The sequence below is a fragment of the Condylostylus longicornis genome, unplaced genomic scaffold, assembly GCF_029603195.1.
Source record: "Condylostylus longicornis isolate FDR11 unplaced genomic scaffold, ASM2960319v2 ptg000022l, whole genome shotgun sequence".
Classification (NCBI taxonomy): domain Eukaryota; kingdom Metazoa; phylum Arthropoda; class Insecta; order Diptera; family Dolichopodidae; genus Condylostylus; species Condylostylus longicornis.
Window position 1 is genome coordinate 4,350,624 of NW_026577991.1, and position 21,892 is coordinate 4,372,515.

Consider the following 21,892-nt stretch of genomic DNA (forward strand, 5'->3'; position numbering starts at 1 on the left):
TTTGTACTTCCTTACCAATTTTTCATTTCTTTATAGAAGGCTGGACATTTTCATAAAATTGTTCCATGCATTCCGCCATATAATGTATGAAAACTATTTTAACCAAAGATAGTGTTTTGGAAAATTATTAGTCTTCCATTAAAATTTTATTACATTTTCTGCTTAAGTATGAAATATGAGGTTAAGAAATTGAAATTTTGTTTTAAAGAACAACAACTGATTATTTTTTTTTTATAAGGAAAATTTAATTAAATTTAATTCATCATTCCCGTGAACTGCATTTTTTATGATATTCATGTATTACAGATGATTATTACAGATGTTAAACCATTTATTACATTCTATGTACACCATTATTAAATTTAATATTACAGTAACAATATTTTCTTAGCCATTGTCTTACATTATTAGAGTTTTAGTTTATACAAGAATAAAATAAAGAGCAAGCAGGAATAGCAACAGGTGTTTCCAATTTTTTTTCTACTCTAATACTTTTTTAATGGACATTAAATGCACCTGTAAAGGTAATATTTTTACTAAAGGAAAAGGAAAATTTATAAATGATGCCTTTTTATCTCCTTCCGCATCTTTGGTCTTTATAGTTTTTTTTTTAATAAAATATTATGAAAAATATTGCAAGTGTACAAGAACTTTAAATTTATAGTTTGAAATATTATGGTTTATCTTCTGTTGTGTATGAATGTCTTGAGTTTAAATCGTTTGAAACCGATAGTTTTGTTCTGAAATTTACATAAATCAGATTTGAAGTGTACGACATTTCGATATGATTTTAACGGCTCTGGTCACAAACTGGTTAGCATAGATCTATGACTGACCGCGGACAGTAATTGGTTCCTGTTTCTTGTTTTATATAATAAATTGTCAAAAGCTTTGATAAAGTAATTAAACCATTTGTTAATATTGTCGAGACGTTTGTCATTCTATTGTGACACAGTAAGCCTTACTGTACAAATCTGTAGTATGCTTACTGCTTCACTATCCTTTAGGAGCAAAAGGCTTTCCAAAACCTCACCATCGAATTATATTTCGAGCAAATATTTTTATATCTACCCATATTTTTCCAGTTGGAGCCAATCCCTTTGTGACTAATGTGGAATAGCTTATGCATTCCAAATAATCATGCAAATATTGCATCTATGTATAACTATCACAGCAATTCAACAATGTTGTTAAGAACATGAATCAATTGAATTTTATCAATTTCTCATTTATTCTGGTCCCAGCATGATTGCATTATTGCCATATTTTTACATTAAAATATAATTTAATATACTCATTTACTACATGTGTATATACATACAATGCCCCCATATTTAAATGCGAGTATTTAATTTACTTGAGTTCTGGTACACCTGATTATTGATATTGTATAGCAGAGACAATATTGGTACGTATATTGTGGTACTGTGGCACAAATAATATTCTAAATACTCATTTTATCAATTAATGTTTAGTAGTTAATTGGTTTCTGTGGTATAAAATAAAATAATTTTTAAATAGAGAGAAATTTTTTATGTCAATAAATTAGAAATTTATTAGAAAAATATTATGTGGTTGTCTACAATAATTGTTAGAAGGAAATTACTTTGGTTTGGTTTTGTGTTAAAAATTTTTTTCTATTTTAAAATTTATAAATTTTTTGTGTGGCTTTCAGATTTTTTTTTGAGTTTAAATTGAATTTCTTTTTATTTTTAATTGCATGTAATTTAAAATTAATGATGGTTTTGGAAAATTAATAACAATATAGCAATTCTTAGGCATTAAAGATTTAGTAGTAATTTTCAGGTTATGTGTTTGGTGTTGTATTTGTAAGTCAAGTCTATCGGCGATTTTGATATTCATGAAATAAACTTTGAAATTTCTTTTATTAAAGTACAATGCTTTTACGTCAGATCAAGGAAAATAATCAATGAGAAGAGTATTTAAGAACAGCGCTTGAGAAGAATATTTAAGAAGAGAAAATGAGAAAAATGTGAGAAAGGAAGGAAGAATTGATTAATAAATAAGAGTAGATTGAAAAGAGAGAAGGGTAGGTTAAAACAATAATTGAACCGAGTAATTGAGAATAGTAGTTGAGCAGAATGATGGAGAAGTGTATTTGAGAACAGTAGTTGAGAAGATTAATGGAGGAGAGAAGTGGGCAAGAATAGTTAAGAAGAGTAATCGACAATAGTAGTTTAACCGAAGTGAAAGAACAGTGGAGTATAATAATAGAGACGAATATTTGAGAGCAGTAGTCGTGCGTAGTGGAAAGGAATTTTTGAGAAGAGTTCTCAAGAACAGTAAAATGGATAGTTAGAACAGTAGTTGAGAACAATATTGTTGGGAAGAGTTATTGAGAACAGTAGTCGATATTATTTAGAGGGAGAATATTGTGAAAAGACTAGTTCAGAAAATAATCTAAGAAGTGTAAAAGGGAAAAGTATTTGAAGAGAGTATTGGAGAAGCGTAGTTGAGAAAATAGATAAGATTGTTATATTAACACAAATGTATTCCGATAGGTGGCTTTAGTATTTTTTAATATAGAAAATCAATGTCAAAACTTTGTTATAAAAAATTAGGTTATTGAATCGAATTCACTTTAATGTCATAAAAATTAGAGTATAGAAAATTTGACACAAAACAAAATAAAAAATTTGAAGAGTTTAATAAAAATTTTTTTGAGTATAAAAAAAATTTTTTTTTGCGCTCTCAATAAAACGTCCTATTTTAGATTAATTTATAAAAAATTGAAGATTTTCTTTTGATGTCAATGTTTTTATTACAAGGTAAATATTTATAAAAAAAAAAATACTTAATTTGTTCTTGTTACATGAAAAGAAGAAAATCTTCAAGTAAATGAAAGTAAATTAGAAAATTTATTTCAAGCCAAAAAAAAAAGTAATTTAAATGATCTAGAATTTTAAATGTAGATTTAAAGATTAAGAAAAAATCAAAAGAGTAAATATGGCATGAAGATTCCATGGTAAAGGAAGATAAGATGATTTCTTCTTCATCTTCTTTAAAGATCATAGAAATTCTTTTAAAGTTGAGAAAAAAATTCGTGTTTTTTTTTGTTTTCTTTAATGATTTTTTCTTTTATACTAGATGTAATCCTTATCTATTATGCAAAGGAAATCTAATTATACTTTAAATTTTTTTATTTTTGTTTTTTTTCAAAAAAAATTAATTAAGCATTTAAAATTAAAGATAATTTACTTTTATTTAATATGAGCTGAGAAATTTTATAGGAATGATCTCGTAACTTTTTCAATTTTTAAAAAAAAATTCTTAAATTTTTGCGTTCCTAAAACTTTGTAAATATTTTTAATTTATTGAAATGAAATTTAAGGTATTGGTGCAAGGAAAGGCCTAAGAATTGAATTAATCGCAGTGTGTTAGGTCGAAAAATTTTAAACGAAAATTTGCATATTATTTTTGCCCGAAATTTAATTGGAAATTTGGAATACGAGAAAAATGGTCTGAGTTATTTCTTAATTCGTATCCTTTCATCTTCCATTTAAAATATTTTAGATACAAGAAGGAAAATTTTTTACCAATGCATTCAAATGAGCTGTAAAAAGTTTCTAACCAAAATATCTTAATTTGACATTGACAATTCAATTTTAAATTTTCAAAAATTTGACAAGTTTTGTCACCTTCAATTTTTAAGTAAATTTTTATGGATTCTAGCGATTATCTGAATCAGTACTATTTTGAGTTAGTTTGTAATTGTAACTACTTTACCTACATATCTGCCCGAGAAGCTCCAATCACTGTTCTACGATTAATTCAACACTGTATTGCTGTACGTATTCGTATTCAGGTTGCATTGTGTTACTCAATGTGCGATCATGAAATTTATTTTCTATTCCGCCATTCTGAATCGTATCTCATTAAAAGCACTGTTTCTACATAAATATACATATTTTGCTGTCATATCCCGTTAATTTACATTCTCTAGCAGATTATGCTAGATTTTTGTCATATAATTTTTACGCATCATTTTAAATATTTCAAATTTTTCAACTTCCTGAATAAATAAATCAATTTTAATAAATACAAAATAAAAATTCATGGCTTAGTCCACGTCAATTTCATTAAAAATTATCGATTCACAACATTATTTACATTGTTTGTTGACTTTCATGTCAATAAATGAATTTCATATTCACAATAATACTCAAATATACTTATGTACTTGTTATATTGGTATATGAATAATTTTGTATTTTAATTTTACATGTTATACCTATACTGGAGACTCGAGTCTATAAAATATAAATTTTATATTTGATTTAATTTTATTATTTATAATGTTTTGTTATTGTCGACTTCTCTGAAAAATTATTGATTCATTAAAGCAAAAATTTTAATTAAATCATGGGAAATACTGGGGCAATACACAAAAGTACTAAAATGGTAAAAACATATTGCAACGTTCATTTAATCAGAATTAAATACAAAATCACATGAAGGTTGAATCAAGGTAATTAATTTTTTAAATGAAAATGTAGATGACAAGATAAAAATCGTGTTGAATTTTTTATTGTATAAATAATGTTGTAGGTATATAAGAGGTGCATGTACTTTTGAATATTGATTTTTTTTAAATTTTGTCGTACAATATAATAAATAAAATATTCGACAAATTATTTATAAATTTCATTTGAAGCCAATTTGAATATTTAAATTTTTTGTTATTAGCCATCATTATGAACATTTTGAGTATAAAAGAGCTCCTATAAATATGCAAACTTATTTGATAGAATTTTTAAAAATAGTTAATGATGTTGCCGCTTGTCTTTCCGCTTGATTGAATTTTATGTTATTCTGTTCTATTGTGGGATATGAAAATTAAACTGTTATCGTATATTAATAATAACAATAATTTTTTACATATAATTTTAGTGAGACACCAAAAATTTTTGTAATTAAATGTTTTAATAATTGATATTAATGTTAATCAACGATATTTGGTGCGAGATAATTTTAATTTTTATGATTTTTAACTTTAATTCTTTCCCTTTTCTCTCCTCTCCCGTATATCGTAGATAACCCAATCCATATTTAACGCAAATATAAAAAATTTTCTTTCTCTCAAATAAAAATTCAATGTTATATAATCACGTCTCCATGTTACACCATCGGCAATCATGTACGAATGTTAATATTTTTAAGTACAAAATCTCAACTTGAAATTGTCATTTTTATTTTTTTTCTATTTATTTATTTATTCTTATTATTTTTCATACATGTATGTATGTATGTCATAAAAAAATGGTATCTATGCTACTATTATGTACATATTTCTTTCCCCACTATATATACTTATATACTTACATATACTTATACGTACACTTAAAATATCCTCTTAAAATACAATATAAAACAATCATTTTTAAGAAAAACAATTTTCAATTGTACCTTATATCGCACGTTCATGCAAATAAAGGATAATATGTGTGCTACCCACTTAAATAATCCTTGTTATCAAGCATATCAATGTTTGTGTGTATTCAACTTGATATTATATCATAAATTGTTGTTATTATACAAAAATATAAATTCATCTATACGTTTGAGGGTATATGAACGAGTACATAGACAATAACTGCAAAACACTTACGGAAATTCTTAGTTAAATAATAATGAACAAACATTATTTATTTTGTTTTTTCGTTTTGATTTTAAATACAGTGATTTCCATAAAATTTTGTACAATGTATATCAATTGTATTCATAAAAAAAATTTATTTGCTTTGAGAATCTTGTTATTTAAAAACAATCCATCATTTTATAGTGTTATACTCAACTGTTATACTACTGTTATACTATGTTATAACTGTTATACTAAAAACTAAATGTTATACTAAGTTATGTAAAATTAAAATATCATTTTACTACTGTTTTTAAGATAGAGACAAATATTATATTGAAAAGAGAGTGTTGAGGGAAGTTTAAAGTCTTCGACATGTTTAACACTGCTATAAAATGTGCCGCTTGTGTCAATGGATATCTTGTCAAAGTACTTATAACGTTTTAAGCTTTTCAAACAATTTCACCATGTTGTTCGAACTAAATCGTTTTGTTAAAATGCATGCTTGCTCTGAATCTGGTATACGTTGATATTGAAGTATAAGCCATTGATATTTAAATGCGTAATCTATTACGCTTATTTCAACCAATACTGTTAAAGAATTTATACCATGGAGGCGACGAAAGAAACTCTTATAATTATTATAATTTAAAAATTATATTTTTCTATTTCATTCTTAATTTTTATACTTTATAATTTGTACTTTTGTTTTAAAAGGAGTATGAAAAAGAAGCTTCCATTTTTAAATAGCTTATACAATACACTCATACATTAATATTATACATGCTAATATCATACAATCACAGTAAAAGTACAATACAACACAATAAAACATGAAGGTATATGCAGTTTTCAATTGAAAAGAATAATAATGGACAAAATATTCTTCCTTTTTGTTTTCTCTTCTCATTTTTTAAAGTAGAATTTACACACATTAACATCTTAGCATTGATTTTTTGAGTATACATTTGCTTACGCCACATTTTATACTCGTATTATGAGTTAAACACTGCGTTTTTAACGAACAGTTATAATGTTCAAACTTGAAACGAACAAGTTAAGTAACAGAGCCACCATTCTAGGATAAATATTAATAAAACAGAACTATAGTGTACATCTTTACATTGGGGAATTCGGGTGGGCAAACTAATGATTTTTCAATTGACGTAATAACGTAAAACTGACAGATAATAAATTGACAATTACAGACATCAAAAATTTTTGAAAATCATATGTTCACAAAAAATATTGCTGCGCTATCCGGTGGTTTTGACAATTAATTTTGTTAATTTTGCAAATCCGAAAGCATATATCTTTTAAAATTACAATATCTATTATAAATGGCGAACATATGACGTTTTGAAGTCTTTACTCAAAAATGACAATTCATCTGCATCTGTCATATGAAATTTGTCACCTGTCAGCTGTCATTTGTCATCTGACATTTTTCATTTTTCATTTGTTATATGCCAGCTGTCATCTTTTATCTGTCATCTGTCATCTGTCATCCGTCATATGTCATCTGCCATCTGCCATTTATCATCTGTCACCTGTCATTTTTCATTTGTCATCTGTCATCTGTCGTCTGTCATTTGTCATCTGTCATATGTCATCTGTCATCTCTCATTTGTCATCTGTCATTTGACATCTGTCATCTGCCATCCGTCATATGTCACCTGTCAGCTTTCATCTGTCACCTGTCATCTGTCATATGAAATCTCTCATCTGTCAGCTGTTATTTGTCATCTGACATTTTTCATTTGTCATCTGTCATTTTCTTAGAAAATATTTCTGCAGTTATGTCACAAGGATTGACACGATCTATCTTCTCTTCTTATTCATTTTAAAACTCGTAACTCTACCTTAAATACAATGACATAACGACAAGCACGAAGATGATTCAAATATAAGATAATAGGGTACTTATATTTTATAAAATATTTTATTACTTTCAATTCCCATATTATTCCATTTTGCTTTTTATATTTTACATTTACAAATTATAACTGCGAAAGAAAACACTGTTATTCTGCGTATATGTAATTGTATGCGAAATACTTGTATGATACATGAAAATATAATTTTGAATAATTATTAAAATTATTAACATTTGTGTGTGTGTGTGTGTAGTAAAAGGTAAAAATTTTGACGTATACACTCACGTGATCATATCGTAAATATTTTGCGTACCATAATTTAGAATACATGAAATATTGGAACGTTTTATATATATATTTATTTTAGTGATTTTGTAGGCTAAGCATATTGTACAGATACTTTGAACCTGAAAAAATTTTGTGATCTTTTTTGTTTTTTGATTTTTTGATATTTTAAGGATAATTGTTAACATTCAAAAAGGCACTTATTATTTATTATTACAGGAAATAAAAATTGTTATGTGTATACTTGTGTATGCAAAGTAAACAGAAGCATATGGGGGAAAAATATTCAATGAAAATCGTTAGGGAATTTATAGGTTTATATAGGTGGTATATAGTACTTTTACATACATTATATTTTAAATTGAAAACATCAACTCATAACGTTAAAATTACTTCAATTTTTTATTAAAATTTAAGGTCACATCCTTAGTATTGTACAAGCATTTGAGTATAATAGAGACATTGTCATTGATATCAAGTGTATATGAATATTCTTCAGTAATTAAATGAAAAATATTGATTTAATTTAATTTTTAAATAAAAATTCGTACACTTGGATTTTTCAAAAATATTTTAATGAGTCTTTAAACCCTCTACAATCTACAATTAAATTTGAAAAACAAAAATTTCCACTGAACTAAATTTTTAATTTCCACTTATTAGTTCGAGTTTTTTAATTATTCATATTCAGATTCGACTGTAATCCGAAATTGTACTAGTAAAATTCACAAAACTTCATTTATAAGAAATTTCATTCACAAGTTTAAATTTTTTAGAAAATTCAAATGAACCTGCAAAATTACTATTTGCATCTTATTCAAGTGCCTCTTATTTAGGTTCAATATTGTAATGAAACTCATTAGTGGCTTAAGAATAGTGTCATTCAAAAATCTTCCGTCTTATATATAAGTGCTTCTAATTCTGGCTTTAGAAAATTATATTTTCCGGAACCCTACAAATGGGCTGATTGTCCTAACTGCAATGCTAAAAATTATCAATTATCTGCTAAACGAATAAATCTAAAACAATCGGAAGATTCACAAATTATAAATATTTTTTAGAACAAAATATCTAGATTTTCCAAAACCTTTTACTCTATTTCATTAACAAAATCCTGAAGAATTAAAAAAAACTGATAAAAGAAAATATTTTCTTCCTATAAGTAGAACCTTAGTGGTAAAGTAACTATTTCAAAGTCAGTGATTTAGAATTGATCTGCACAAGTATTTTTTCATTTTCTGATATTAAAGAAAATCAATTGCCACACCATTTATTATAACAATAAAAAAAATGAATTCCTTTTACCCTCTATACTTCTTTTGTTCATCATCTAGTTAAGGATATGGAATAAATGATTTACAATTTATTCAGTCATCCTTAAGGGTATCTAGAGAGCAAAAGATACAGAATTGTAGTAGCCTTCCTTCTTCAGAATAATTTTTCAAAAATTTTTATTGTTTTTGCCTTATTTTAGTTTTGAATTATTTTTTAAATTTTCCTCTAAAATCAAAATTCAATTCAATTTATTGCGGGCTTGGAATTCTTTAAAAGAATTCTTTTATAAGATCATTGACCTTTTGTCATACTAGTTGTTTCTATTTTATTATGTGTTTGTGTATATAGAACAAATTTTGGTAAAAAGTTTACAAAATCTTCATTTTATTAAAAGATAAATTTTAAGCTTATTTCTCATTAATTTAAAAAAGGACTCGATTAGGGCTCACTCACATAGTTTTGAGGTTTTTTTTTTTTTTATAATTAATTTAAAATTTTGACATTGTTGACATTTTATTTTGAAATCGTGTCCTCCTGGTACCGCACATTTTGACTATATTTCAAAACAAGATAAAATTTATTTTGTTTTCTAATCAAATGACAGTTTTAAAGTTGATTTTTAGTGAAACTTAAGAACCGTCGGCTTTAGTACAGAATTTTTAAAAAAAATTAATCAAATTTAAATTAGTAAAGCCAAGACATAAACCAATGCGTATTGTATACTACTCGAAAGTAAATTTTTACGCCACGTGCAACGAACGGATATATTTTGTTACTAATTTTATTTAAAACTTAAAAAAAACTTATTTTTAAATCAAAATGTCAGAAAGTAAGCATATGTCAAGTGTTTGTCAATTACAGTCAAATAAATTATTGACGAATAATAAATATTAAAGTACACACCATTACATCTCAATTTCTAAATTGATAGCTGCATATTTTACAATTTGGAACAAAACCAATAATTTGACAACAACCAAGAAGCACTTGCAAACAACAAATGATTTTAAAAGAACAAATGCTGTTTACGATATATCGCGTATTTTGGACGCTCTTTTAAAAACATCTATATAAAAATATTTTGACACAATATTTTGACATTTTATTTCTTGACACAATATTTTGATATTACGTAGCTCTAGCTTATTTACGTCACTACGTAAGTTTCCGAAGTATAAAATGTTATGAATAATAAAATACAATTAATAATATTTCGGGACGTAATAAAATTCGCCTAAGAGAAATTAGAATTCAATTAAGGAGTTCTTGAACGAAAAATTCGAAAATTACTTCTTATAAAATTTGTAGATGTTGCTGGTGTATAGTAATAACACTTTTTATAATTCCGAACTGTCAATAATACTTCACAATGCCTTTTAGTTAATTATAGTTATTTTAAAACGAGAAAACATAAATAAAAAATCAATATTTGAAATTTCAAACGATTTGTATATTAAAACAAAAACATTCATTGCCATAGGTTTCATGCTGCTGATGTGTTAATCGTTTTTTTCTCGTTTGTTGTTCTTGAATCAAAAACATTAATTCATTACATGCAAAGTGGGAACACAACGAAAACATGTTTTTCTTTTATTCTACAACAAAAAAAATTAAATTTTTTTTTGCCCCTAAAAACGTGATGGTTTCGAATGAAAATTTTCAAAAAAAATAAAAAAAATCAAAGAATTGAAAAATTTCTATTTTTATTTTATAAAGAGACAACAAAATAAAACAATAAAAACAAAACCAACAAAATATAAAATATGAGGGAAAAATTACTTTTAACTTGAGTCTTGGTTAAGCGTTTTCCTTCCGCATCACAAAAACCCACAAGTATACATTAAGAAAATATAGAAAAAAAAAATAGAAGATAATAATGAATAAATGAAGAAGGATGAGGTCTTTAGGTTGATTTTTCCTCTTCTATTATTCTATGTTTTTTCTATTTTTTCTGCTTATTTTACTTTGAGGTTTGAAGGCTTTGAATTCCTTTTGGAATAGAAAATAATTTTAATTTGATATAAGCGTAGAAAAATTATGCCGGGGAGCCTTTTGTTTTAGGTTTTTTTGGTATACGTTTTTTTTTTCTAAACTTGAATGAATTTTATCTAATTCTTGATTTTATGCACTGTTTACATATACCTATTATATATAGAAAATTTTTTGATCTTTTGAAACCACTCATTTTGACTTTGTTTAAAAAAAAATTAAGGATTTAAGAAAAAACCATGTGCTTAAATTGAATACCGTAAAAAAAATTTTAAGAATTTAAGGAAAATTTAAGTATTAAATATGACGTCAAAAAGATTAAGAATATTTCAGTTGTTTTATATCGTAATCACTTACAACAGTTTTTATCGTAAATATTTTTCAAAATATTGCGCTCTAATGAAAACTATTTGCATGCCAAATTTTCAATAGACGTATTTAACATGACGTATCATTAGTGTTAATATCAGATAATACGGTTTGTCAGTGAAACGTGTAAACTCCTTGTTTTAGATAATTTTGTAAGAGATTTTTGAATGCGTCTGGAAACATCTGACAACATTTAATGTAATTATATTCAATTTTAGTGAAATTTTTTAAATAAAATTTTTAAATTTTAAATAATAATTAAGATTTGCATTAGATTTTATTATTGATAAAATAATTTTTTTCTTCTTTCTATTTTTAGATTTCGTGCAGCGTTTTCAGCAAGAGGAAATTATTGTGAATTAATATTTCCCAGAAAATTTCAAATAATTGCGAGAATTGAGATTAAAAATTGTCAAAAAATTAAAGAGAATATTATTAAAATTGCAATTTTTATTCTTAATCTCTCGCCACAATAAAAACTATTCACAATAATCAATTCAAATATCGTTTTGACATAACCTATAACACAATCAGTGAATTTCTGAACGGAAGTGAATAATAATTAATAAAAAAACAAAAATTTTATTTTAATTTTTCAAGCAACCTGAAATTTTAAATCAAAATAAAAAATATTTTTTTAAAAATTTTTCTCATTACAAAAAAAAATATTGAAAAAAAAATATTGAAAATTTAAATTTTTAAAAATTCATGAATTATTTTTAGTGAATTTAGTGAATTTAGTGAACTAAACTTTAAAGAAAATAAAGAAAATTTTTGGAGGAATCTTATTAAATTTTCAATTATTGAATTTGAAATCGTAATTGGAAGAAAATGTGAATTTATTTTTATGTATTTAAGTTAGAAAATACTTGGAAATCATACAAAACTATCTGAAGCTCAAACTAAAAGCAAGTAAGTAAAAATCAAATTCAATGTTATAAGAAATTTAAAATTTTCAAAAATTTACTAAAATAAAACTTTCATACTTTATATTTAAATTATTGTACATATAGGGGCTCGGACAGATATACAATTTAGCAGTTTTGAAAATGTTTGATTGCTTATTTGTATTCGGCTCAAGAATACACAAATGCGACTGTATGATCGCAAACAAATAAGCAATCAAACAATACGTAATTTTGTACAAACTGATTGCAATTTAGTAATTTTAAATAATTTAGTTGTACGGATTAAAGTTTTGGGCCCCTTTTTCCCACCACCGAGCGCTCAGTTTGTTTTGCCACCGTCTCGAGGATTCAACAAAAACTCACATTTTTGATGAACCCAACCAACTTTTCCAGCAAAATAACAAACAATGATATGTTTACAGTATCGGTCCACCCGTGGTTGTTCTTCTTTTCTGAACCAATACTTCACACTTAATAAGAAAGTGCATTTGTAATTTAAATTAAACTTTATTAATTGTGTTTATTGTATAAATTGTGTATGACGAACTTGTATGTTCTGGTATGAAGAGATAAAGAGAGGAATTATTTAATTCAAACTACATAATTCCTTAAAAGCAATATTGTCTTATTACTACTTGGAAAATCGTTTAGAAATTATGACATTTATAATATACGAGGATTGTGTCGCTCTCAAAATATATAAGAAACAAGAGAAATTTCCTTTGTAAACAAAATTTCATATTCAATTCAATGTGGTCTTTTTACATTTAAAATTTAAATTCAGAATCTCATAATAGATGTCGTACATGAGTATTGTCTAGTTTACAGTAATTTATAAATTAAAACAAAAGTTTCGAGTATTAATTTAAAAAATTCTGAGCAATAAAGAAAAAAAAGAGAAGGTGAAGAGAAATTCCATAATAGGATTTTATAAAATGAGTTTAAATTAAAAATTGCGTCAATGTCTGCAAGGTTACTAAAATTATACTTGATTTTCACAGTTCCAAGTATTTTTTTTTTGTTCTTTCCCATTTTTATTTACTGTATTCAAATCCTTTTCATATTATAGTGTAGGTGTATGTAGTTACTCGTATATATGAATTAATAGGATTTAATGGCATTCAAAATATTATTGTAAATATAAAAAATAAATTTTGTAAAGAAGAGTTATTTCCATATTTTCTCTTTATGAGTGTGTTTGTTTGTATGTATATTTAAGACGATTTGAATAAATTTAAGAAAAAATTTTCTTAGAATTTATTTCAATTTTTGTTTTCCTGTTTTTAATGAACTCGTTACTATTTATTTTGAAAAATGTATAATATAAAAGACACTTAAACTTGAAAATGGAATAGAATAGAAATTCTAAGGATTTGATTCAGTTTATTTACAGGTGTGTAAGGAATAATGTGTAGTCCTTTTAAATATTTTTTTTATTAATGAATAAAAGAATTTTCATTGATATCATTTAGTGTAAAATCACGACAAGCCGAGTAAATTTACGAAATTTGCTTGCAATTAAAATTCGTGTTTATTGTAGAATGACTTGAGCTGTGGAACTGTGGTGCTTGTGATTGAAACTTTAATTTATGTTAACCAGAAAAACGCAGTGAAATTTAAATTGTTACCTAAAAATAAACGATCGGTAGTGGAAAATTTAATTAAACTAAAAAAATTTTGATTTATGAATTGGACTTTTAACACGTGTGACTCATTTTTCTCGCGCATTACATTCTTTTAGACTAATGGGAAAATTAAATGATTAATGAACAATTTTATTGCAAATCCTTAAATTTTTGAAAATCATTAAATTTTAATACGAAAATTTATTTAACTTAAAGATTTTTTCAATTATGAGCTTTAAAACAATTTTATAATGTTACAAATTAGTTCAGCCAAAATCAAGTGTTTGTAAAGTAACACATTTCCTCTTTAATGTGTTGAAAAAATTTTGTTTTTCAGTTATTTCAATTAATTCCGTAATAATTTTGATATTTTAATATTCTTGAAATTTGCATACTTCTGGGTGCAAAAAAAAAATTTTTTTTTTGTTAATTCAGCTTAATCAATTCAATTAAAATTCACTATCTAATTTGAGAATATGAAGACAATTACTGTTGCTACAGGTACAGAATACAGAAAATTTAAATATAGAAATGAGTTACAGCAAATTTCCTGCATTTTAAGCCTTTTAGTGATCAAAATTTTTCAAGAGCTAAGAGAATTATGCCTCAAATTTAGCACTCGATCTTAAAAAGTTGAAGATATTTAAAAAACGTGCTAGTAATGGACGGGATTGGACGCAAAACGTTAAATTAAAAAGCACATTTTATTTGAATTATGTACTAGATTAAGTTAGGTTAGGTGTTGCGGCTCCCCGAAGGGTATGCATTGGTCCAGTGTGGCACTGCTGGATTTCTCTTTTTCAGCTTCTCATTCGAACCAGCCCGAGCTCTTCAAAAATTGGCTTAGATCCCTAAAGCTTACCTTATGTCCTAAAAACATTAATGTCAAATAAATTAGAAATCATAAATTTTAAGTTATAATATTTTAGTATAGGTGCCGTCACCTTCCACATTTTTTAATTAAATATTTTGAACTCATTTAAAATTTTGCACAACAAATTCACACTTTTGTCTCATCCAACTCAACAATAACCCACACTTGAATTGGAGACTTTTTTAAAAAATCTTTTGAATTTATGAAATTTTACACACCTTTTTGGGTTTTTTTTTTTTTTGTAATAAATTATTGCCGACGTTCTGATCGCTTTAAAAAATAATTAATTTAAAAAAAAACAACATTTTACCCTTTACAAAAATTTATAAGTAGATTTATAAGAGTGAGTTTTTTTTTACAATGAAATTTTCCTTGAGTCTCTTTTACAAAATTCCAAAATTTCAAGGTCGTTGTTCTCATGTACAATAGTTTTGTTGTGTATTTTAATCCTATTTGTGTTATGATTTTGAATCGAAACGAAAAGGAAGAAATCATTCTGCTTTTTTTCTCTTTTCCTCTGAATAAATTATTTTAAATAATTTTAGAACAAAAAATGCAAAATAAGAAATGAGATTTATTCAACACTTTTAACTTTCACATCATTAATTTTAATAACATTTAATTTTTAATTCTGAATAATTGTTATTTGAAAGCGTATTAAATTGTACGTGTGTAAATGTGAGTAATGTTCTAAGCTCACTTTATATATACATACCGGATTTTGAGTGGTATGGCAAACAATTTGAAAATATTCTTGGAGAATAAAATTGGGAAAAATTCTATAATTCTATATTTTAAAGGGAATTGTAATTTAAAATTAATAATTTTTAACTTTAATATTAAAGAAAGTGCAAACAGGCAGGATAATGAGGGGGAACTGGAATAAATTGAAATATCACGAATACGTCTTGTAAATATTTTAGAGCTGCGGATGAAAATTGAGGAATACTGCTTCACGAGCTACATAAATTATAGATATAGTTCCTGGAACCAGTATATGATTGCACAGAAAACTCGCCAAATTAAGGAAAATCATGAAAATTTTCTTTTCCCGTTTTTCAGGAACAGAAAAAATTTGGTATTGCTCGAAAACGTGTAGCATCCCACCCTGTAAGATCTTTGCAATTTTTGATTAAAGAGTCATCCTTTAAATTTTTTGCCACCTTATGCGAAACACCCTTATATGCGATAATAGAACAGTTTTCAGTTAAAAAATTTTTAACTTTTTCCAATTAAATTTTTGAAATAAAAGCCTCTTAGAAGCAGATTTATTCTAAATTTTAACAAAATATTTATTCCAATCTTACTTTGTATAGCAATACAAAAATTCTTGGAACTGCAAATTAACTTTATAACAGAGTTTAAATTAAAAGATTCCATAAATTTATACAAAATTTTAAGAAACTAAATGAACAAATTCAATGTATAGGCAACCAATTTTCCTATTTTAAAATTCAAAATAAATTTGAAAAAAAAATTCTCTTAATTGTTTATACGAATAATATTTATAACAGTTCAGAATGTAAACAGAACAATATAACAATTTTTTTTTTATTCGATTCGGGTTTAAAAATAAATTTTAATTGGATTAAAAAAGGAAAAAGAACAAAGAAAATTATTAACGATGCTCTTATTTTTAAGTTTTAAATTCTTCCTAATTTTCGGAACTTTAAAAATTTCCATGTTTACGGAAGGAATCTGATCTTATATTTCATTATAATTTTCAATTTTTCAACATCATGTTCCTCGTGAATTGAAATCAAAAGGAACAGATTACCATATTTTTGGTGTTTTGTTGTAATTTTTCTGTTTTGGACTGAAAATTGTGAAGAAAATCAGTAAATCATTGCTGATATTTTTTTAGAATTGTTTTATTTAGTCTTAAAATAAATTCTTATATACTAAAAGACAGCTTAATTTGAATATTAAAGTTAAATTCAATTAGATTTACATAGAACTGTTTTTTTTTTGTATTTATTTAAGGATTATGCATATTTTTGTATAGAAAGTTTTTCAATAAGAAAAGGATAATTAGAATAGAATAATTTTTAAAACAAAATTTCGATTGAATTCTGAAAAAAAAAATTACAAGTAAACTGCCCACAAAAATCAAATATCATCAAATATATTATTCTCACTTCTCTGTGCACGGGATCTGACATATACAGGCGAAGAATACGGTATCCAAGTCTCGATCTATTCAAAAAATTTATGGATTCATTGTTAAAAGACTCCGAATTTAAATTTCACGGAAATTGGTTGATTATTTTTCTTTTTATATACGTGAAAACGTTAAATTGGCCCGCAAAAAAGTCCAGTTCCCGAGGCCATTGTATATAATGCTCTCTACAACATATTAAACTCTATTAAACTGTATTAAAAACTCTATTATATTCGAAATGTGGGAGATTTGATGGAATAATTTCGTCCAAAGCCATGTTAATGGTTCAGACTAGAATTTTCATAAGAAAATTAGTTGATTTTTTTTCCTCACGCCATCAAATCCGGCATTTAACCAAATTTTGTTTGTACTCGTAAATTATAAACAGAGTTAAAATTGTTTAAGAAATTTTAATTTATTTTACAACCATGGATCACGTGTTCAGTACTACAATACCATTCGGCTCTTTTTAACTATATCTAGGGAATAGCTGACACCTTCTCTGTTGACGTCATTAATATTACAACTCTAATTTGCTTTCTGACAAATTTTGATTAATTTCACTTTCTTCTGATCTGGCAGCTTTTAAATAAATATTTGAAGTTTCCTCAGCAAATGAAATATTTTATACCCGCTTGCAAATATTAAATTATGAGAGAATTCACCTCCAATATTTGAAAGTTTGTTAGACAGTCCTTTTAATGAAATTTCTTAATTTGTACATGTTGAAATATCCTGTAAACTTGTCATATAACAAAGGTCATATTAATGGCACAAGAAAAATATCTTTGAACCTTTGTCATTTAAAAAATTAAATTCAAATTGATATTTTTCTCTTTTAATATTATTCTATTTCGTTCTATTCTACCAAAGGAAAAAAAATATCCTGCAGGAAATCTCACTAAAATTTAAATTACTTCAATGTTGTAAAGATGAGAAGAAATAATAAGAGACGTAAAATCGTAAGATAACGAAAACTTTAGAAACCTAAGACAATTTTAGATTTGGAAATTTAAATGATAAATAGAATTTGATTATTCGGGCAGTTTTAAATTATAGGATTACATTTATGTTGGAATTTAAAGAAAATAAGTTTTAAAGCACTTTCATTTCACTCACTACGATTTCGTAAAGAAGAAATGACGCCCGAAACCAATTGAAAACCAATTTATTCTTTTAATAAATTTGATTGAGAATTTTATGCTTGAATTTTAATTTCAATATTGTATAGTGTCTTATACTCACCACCAAACGCACAGTTAAGTGTGATAACAGTAACAAAGACAATTGTAATTGATTCCATAATTTTTATGCAACTATTACAATTTCATTTACTGTTGTTATGTTGGCTATTGTGAATTCTGTTAATATATAAACAACGACGCTATTCATACCCCAACCATAAATTTTAGAATCCTCAAAAACTGTACTCAATTACACATATTAAACAAACACATTCAAACACATAGAACGTCTTTCCGAATAAATCAAACTATTGTTTTTCTTAAATCATTTCACTTTTATGACAATATGGAAAAATCACAATTTTCTTTTCTCACACACAACAAAACAAGATCTTTTAATTTAATTTCTAGTTTATAAAGACGTAACATACAAAAAGCTCAAATTCATTGAACACTTTTAATAATAGTATTCCCATTATAACAGTATGATTGGGAATTGATCGAAATTGTAAATAACAATTAAAAAAACTGGAATGACATTAGCCTTTTGCTATATATGAAATTCCATTTCAACTATTCTTTAATTTTCAATCTCTTACAACATTTGTTCTCATTTATTCTCATATTATACAGTTAATCCTATATATATGCAATTATATTGAATTTAAACAGCACAATATGGGAAGCTTCTCATATTGTTGTTGATGCAACAAAGAAAGGATGCGAAATATTTTTATGATTGTATGACACTATTACAAAACAAAATGTACAAAAATCCCAAAAGAGAGTAGAGAAAAATAAAATTGCAATTTTACTGTCAAAAAAACAAACAAAGAAAACAAAACAAAAAAAAAATTGAGAAAACAAAAATAAAAATATATTCAGAACAATATTGAGAGCAATGACAGGAAGTCAAATAGTAAATGTTGACTTGAGTTTATTTTGCATTCATATGCACGAAACACAACATATGTACATATATACATAAGACGACAGTAGTGTAATGATTGTGAAAATTTGTTCAATTTTTAATGTTATAAAAATGTTATTTTAACTTTTTTAATATTGTTCCACTTATTGGCGTATATAGAGGAGCATATAATTATGTACATATGATAACAAATATTTTAAGTAAATTGACATATAAAATGAAAAGAGAACAGGTAGTAGTAGTGAAACGTACATTTTCCTGGTTAATTTTAAATAATATTTTTTTTTTCTTTTTTTTGCTTTTAATCATTATTTCTTTTCAAAAACAAAATATTAATCATTATAATTTAAATGTTTATATGAGTAAAATGAAAATATTATTTAATTTTTAATTCATAATAAGAAAGAGCGAAATTGAGAAAATGAATTAAGAGCGGAAAAAGAATAAGTAGTAGATAATTCAAACAACATTAATATTTAAATTACTGTACTATTTAAAATTATAGTTCAAGATAATTATTATTACTGCTCGCATTGCTCGCCCTCACGGTACATTTATATAAGCAATTTGGCATTTCAAATGGTATCATACGATGACAAATCGAAGAATTCTGAGAAATTAGAGAGAACAAGAGAAAAAAGCTATAAATGAATTTTTTATTTTTGTATAATTTTAATTTTGACAATATTCGTATTTTGAATGATGTCATTCCTTCCAATAAATAACATATATACACGATAGTAATGGTGGTACTCTATACAATGGTAGGGTAGTAAAATGGCGGACATTTCTGAGAAAATTTTTCAGACATTTAAATCGAAAATATAATGTGTGAATGGCTACAACTCGAAAACGGTAAATCTGACATCAATTATTAACATACCGTTATTTACGTTTGGCAATTGAAAAGAAGCATCTGAATAATTGATTGTTGTACCTTTAAGATTTTCGAAACAGCAGTAAATATTCGTGAGACAAAATTTTTTCAATCCGATTTTTTTAACTCTACAGTACTACTCCTAGAAGTCAGACTTCACCCCCTCCCTCCCCCCCCCCCCCTCCACGCATCTATCAAGAGCGCGTTTACATCAGAACCGGACCTGTATAACATTCAACCTGACTCAGAAATTTATATTCGTTATATTACCGAAAAATTCTAAAAAAATGTCATACAAAATTTTTAACCTACAGCTATTTACTCTCATTGAGAGAATCTGAATTGAATTCTTATATAAGCTGTATCTATACGTATTTATAGTCATACCAACATACCCACGTACCGAATTAAAGTCAATATAAATTTTTTTCTGTCAAAATAAATAATTTTTATATTTTTGTCATCATTGGTGTATCACATTGTATAATTTCCTCAATTTTTTTTTTTTTATTATCAATAAATTTTAAAGAAGAATCGGAAAAGGCGACAGTATAACTGTTATAAATTTTTTCTCTCTTTTTATTTTATTTGAATCAATAAATTATTTGCCATTTTATTTGTTTTGTTCCATTTTTATGTAATTCGAAACACAATATTTTATATATTATGTACATTATAATATAGAGCCATGAGTAGGAGAAGAAATGCATTCTTTGTATGTACATGTACTCGTAATATCCTCTGGTAATTCAATCATCTATGATAAGTGCATTATTATAAATTTTTCAAATAATAGAAAATTTTTCAACATTACATAAGTTGGAATTGGATGACAAATTTTTTACAAAGAAATAAATAACATTGTTGAGGGTATCAACATTGGCAATTGATTTTATAAAATGAGAACAAGACAAAAAAAAAAAAACATCACGGAAATGAGAACGAAAAACAAAAATTGCTTTCAAATGTTCTGCAAAATTTTTATGAACACAATTTGTCAATTTATTAGTCTATTTTTTTTTTTAGAGAAGTGTTTAATGATTTCAGTAATGAGAAATGACAATGATTCTATTAGAGAATTTTAAATTTATTCTCTTGAATTTATGAGAGGAAATTTAGATCAATAGCATATATTAAGTCTTGGTGTAGCTTATTGCTATTTATATGCGATTATATTTATTTACTAGCCTGACAATATCATTCGCAGTTGAAAATTTTGTCTAGTATTATTTTCATTTTATTCTCTTTCAAATGCTATAAAAAATTTCTAGGATTAAAATTCACTGTTCTATTTTACAGAAGTTGTGATTGACAGCATGTAATTAGTTCATTCGAAAATATTTTCGGTTTTATAGTCAATTGAATGTTATGGTAGCCATTAGTTTAGAAAATAGAATTAAAATAATATCGAAATTATAAATTAGTTATAAAAAACATCCACACATTATGTTGGTTGTAGTGAATTGTTTGAACTCTTATACAATTATAATTTTATCAAATTGTAGGGGGAATAAAAAAATTTATTGTTGTTGGATCTTAATTCACTGATTAATTATACGCCATCTATGCATAATATAAAGAAATAGAAAACAATTTTACTGCAAGGCCTAAAAGTATGCAAAATATTTAAAATTTTAACGCGTTTTGTGATTGTATAATTCATAGTTATAATATTCGAAATTATCTGTTATATAGAAAAATATTCGATATTAACATTTAATTTGATCGTATTTTTAAAATTTCTCTCAAATTTTGAAATTACGAAAAAAATTACTCAAAATATAAATTAAAATTGAGTCAGTTGAATTTTGTTCCTCACTATAAATTTGGGATTTTAAATCGCAACTCTCAATAAGTTAGAAAAACCGGGTTTCGAACAAAATCAGTTCGAAATTTAATTTTCGAAAAAAAAAATTAGAGCTTTGTGTAGTTCCATCC

At 25.5% G+C, this 21,892-nt stretch overlaps 1 long non-coding RNA gene across 1 annotated transcript in view; it reads left to right on the forward strand.

The window, feature by feature from the left end:
* The window catches only part of LOC129606959 (uncharacterized), a 73,985-nt gene extending 62,014 nt beyond the window's left edge, over nucleotides 1-11,971 (forward strand). The window contains exon 3 of the long non-coding RNA XR_008696787.1: nucleotides 11,714-11,971. This is a non-coding gene — a long non-coding RNA (uncharacterized LOC129606959). The remainder of the gene's footprint in view (nucleotides 1-11,713) is intronic.
* Nucleotides 11,972-21,892: the final 9,921 nt, after the last annotated feature.